This window comes from Engystomops pustulosus, chromosome 3 (genome assembly GCF_040894005.1).
Source record: "Engystomops pustulosus chromosome 3, aEngPut4.maternal, whole genome shotgun sequence".
In the NCBI taxonomy this organism is placed as follows: Eukaryota; Metazoa; Chordata; class Amphibia; order Anura; family Leptodactylidae; genus Engystomops; species Engystomops pustulosus.
The window spans coordinates 155,239,140-155,243,033 of NC_092413.1; the positions used below are offsets into that span (position 1 = coordinate 155,239,140).

At 49.5% G+C, this 3,894-nt stretch overlaps 1 long non-coding RNA gene across 1 annotated transcript; it reads left to right on the forward strand.

The window, feature by feature from the left end:
* The first annotated feature begins 241 nt into the window (after positions 1-241).
* Positions 242-3,665, forward strand: LOC140122151 (uncharacterized). The gene is made up of 2 exons (XR_011854258.1): positions 242-1,593; positions 2,041-3,665. It is a non-coding gene; the product is annotated as an uncharacterized lncRNA (long non-coding RNA).
* The last annotated feature ends 229 nt before the right edge of the window (positions 3,666-3,894 follow it).

The window sequence follows — 3,894 nt, forward strand, 5'->3', positions numbered from 1 at the left end:
TACCTGACAGAGGAAAGAAGGCTGGCAGTCCAGAATGTGCCCCTGCCCTGAGGCCCTAAGCCTCTTCACATGCTTCTAGCACTGGCCAGCTCCTGCAGGCCTGGGATAAGGTCTGCTGTCTCCAGCCCAATGCTTCCCCATTTTCCCTTAGTCAGGAGGCAATTGATGCATTCCATAGCCTTAAGCTGGCAAGTCTGCCCTGGACCTAGGCACATGCCACTGAACCAGACCTTTTATTTTATTTTGCACTGAGTATCTAGGAGACAGGTGTCCTAGCCCAGGAACGCGGTGGCCTCCCCAGTAGCCCACTATTAGGCCCGGTTAGACTCAGTCATGAGGGGAGCCCCTCATGTGTCAGTAGCTGCAGCCAGCAATCTGCTCAGCAAGGCCAGTGAGCTGATCCTAGACCCTAGATCACTCAGTTACTGTGCAAACCCCACTTACCTTGCACAGTGTCCTCACCCAAGTACAGCCCAAGCATCTGAGCAAAGGCCAGACAGCTCAGACTCCAGTGTGCACTCCTGATGCCTCAGGATACACTGATAAGGTGCACAGCTCTGAATCCTTCATTCTGTCACCAGTCTTCCAGGATTCAGAGAGGGGGGAGAGAAGGGTGAGTAACGCAGATGTTGAGTTTTTTTCTCATAGATGGCTCCAGGTCTGCAGGAGAAGACAGACGGTTCTACAATGGATATACAGTGGTCAGTGGCACACATGAGGTAGTACAAGCAGAACCACTCCCTCCACACAGGTCAGCGCAGGAGGTGAAGTGACGGCACTCAGGGAAGTGCTACAGCTGGTGGAAGGTAAAAGGGCAAACATCTATACTCAAGGTATAGTTCTGGGGTCTAAACACGACTATGAACCCATATGGAAGGCTAGAGATTTCCTCACCTCTGCAGGGACCCCCTTTAAGCATGGCACGCTGGTTAAAGAGCTCATGGATGCTTTCTTACTTCCACAAGAGGTGGGGATAATAAAAGAAAAAGCACACACAATTTGGTAACTCCACAAGCCAAGGGCAAGTATGTGGCTGACGGGATGGCGAAGGCAGCTGCTCAGATGGAGCCCAGAGACTGTCCTGAAGTCTCAGCTGTGATTTCTGAGCTAAAAGTTTGATCCACAGGTGTTCCAGTCCCTGGTGGCCCGAGAGTCATCAGAAGTGAAGGAAGTTTGGAGGAGAGCTGGAGCCCAGATGCCTATGGGACCTGGATGCTGGGAGAGAGGGTTTGCCTGCCCGGAGCCCTGCACCCGACAGTAAGTCAAGTAGCCTACAGACACATACACATCCAAAATGGCCATGCTAGTGCTCATAAACCACCAGTGGTTTGCCCCGGCATTACTACCCCTGTCACTAGACTAGTGAAAGCCTGTATAGTCTGTGCCCGCCACAACCCGGGTAAGGTGGTAAAGACCCCACGGAAGGTGACACCCAAGCTGCTGTATCCCTTCCAGAGACTGCAGATGGATTTTATCCAGCTACCAAAAAGTGGTACGTAGGAGTACGTGCTTGTGTGCATTGATCTCTTTCCAGGGTGGCCAGAAGCTTCTCCCATGACCAAGGCTACTGCCAGAGCTGCAGCCAAGAAGTTGGTGAGTGAGATTTTTTCTGCAGGTTTGGACTTCCAGAGACCATAGAGTCCGGTCGCAGAACCCACTTCACTGGACAGGTAAAGACCTGAAACCTTGTCCCTCCTGGGTGTAGAATAGGCCCTGCATACCCCTTACCCTTCCCAAGTTGGCGGTGCATTTGAGATACTTTAAACTGCACTCTTAAGTTAGAGATCCGGGAGGCCATGGAAGTAACAGGGAAACCATGGTGTGAGTGCTTTCCTGCTGCCCACCATTCAGTTAGGACCACACCCTTAACAGAAAGATGGGATTGTCCCCCCTTGAAGTTCTTTTTGGCTGTACACCCAGACTAGGCCTCTACTTCCCACAGACCCTATAGCTGATGGCAGGAAACCAGGTGGAATGTGCCACACAGTTGAGCCAGGCCTTGGAAAAGCTCCGCAAAAGTGTTTCTGATTCCTTTTTCAGATCCAGACAGAGACCTCAGGATGCATAACCTGAAGCCTGGAGACTACGTGGTGGTGAAGAGAGACACCAGAGAGAGAGAGTGAGAGTCTGGAGCCTCGCTACGACGGTCCTTTCCAAGTCCTGCTGACCAGTGCCACGTCTGAAGCTAGAGGGAAGTCAGCATGCTTCCACGCTTTCTATTGCAAACTTACTTATTCTTCTTGCTAGCTGGTCTCTTCTGACTGACTGTATGCTCAGGGACACCCCAACCATGACTATCACTGTATCTATAGGGGTGACCAGGATGCCACCAGGGTAGGAGACTTTACCTACGGTTGATGCAACAAGACAATGACCTTCTATAACACTGACAGCACAGGTAACCCTGTATTAGCAGTGTCTGATGTGTACTGGATTTGAGGGGATAGGAGAGTAAGGTCAGGCCTAGAGGCTGGGAAGGTGAGTGTACTGTGATTAAACCTGTGCATTCCTTCCTCGTGATCCCCAGGGATAAGTTTGATCAGACACATAAGAAAAGGTAGAGAATCCCAAAGGATTCTGGAGGTCTGAGAGAGAAGCACCTAGATGACAACATTTATATAGATACAGTGGGAGCACCAAGGGGGGTCCCAGATGAGTACAAGGCCCACAATCAGATATGGGCAGGTCTAGAGTCCATTATTCCCCAGAGAGCTATGAGCAAAGATGTTGGTTGGGTAACTGTTTTTTATTGTAATCAACAGAGATTTGTGAATTATATCGGAGATGCTTCCCGGAACCGCATGGCTTTGGACATGACCCTTGCTGAGAAGGGAGGAGTCTGTAAGATGGTGGGTGTGGCTTGTTGCATGTACATCCCAGATGACATCGCCCCCTATGGATCCATTACCCATGCACTTGAAGAGATTGAAGGACTGTCCAGGGAACTCAAGAGAAACTCTGGGGGGGACATTTTGTCCTTCACTTTGTGGTTGGGGGATTGGAAGGGTTTCCTTTAAGTGGGGGTAATATTGGGGATTGTGATTTTACTCTTGTCACTTATGGCGTGCTGTGTGGTCCCCCTCATCAAGTCCACCATGTCCCAGATGGCCGTCCAAGCGGTAAGAACCACGACAGGAGAAGTGCCCGGAGAGGAGGATGATGCTGCCTGTTTACAAACCTGTGGACTATGGGAACTCAGTGATGTGATTTGAGTGTGCGGGCCTGTAACCCCTGAGTGACCAGCCTCCAGGGGATCTGGTGAAGAGGTAACAAGTCCAGCAGGTGAGGGGTTAGCCTACCTGTGGGTACCTGGAGCTTGAGGAGGTCGCTCAGGATGGAGTTACAGGCCAGCAAAGCTCAAAGGGGGGAATTGTTAAGGAGGTCGCACTGGTTTCGGACGCAATCTTGACTACTGTCCGCCATCTTAGATACAGCGGCCATGTTCCCTGACCATTGTCAAGTTAATGTCATGATTCAAACTTCATTTTATGTAACCTGTTTGCTCGCCTGTCAGCTAATACCCTTTGACATTTAATGAGAAGCCAGTCTGTCCTCGAAGCTGCATGATATTAGGATTCTGGAGCCACTTATCATCTCCTTCTCAGCAAATTAGTATAAACAATATCTGTGTACAAGGTCTCTGAGAACTGAGCACAATTAATTAATTTTTTTCCCAGAATGTGCTGGTACAAAAACATAATGACCAATAGGTTTGGAGTATACTATTCACACCCCTTTGATGACTCTTCTGTCTGATATATATTATGCATTTTGATTATTAAACAGGAGAAGATCTTGACTAAGAGATTGACATATGTCTTGGTCTCTATGTTCAATCAAGGGTTAATTAGGACTCATCTTACAAAAGTCAAGAGGGCTGTTGGGGCCCTGCAT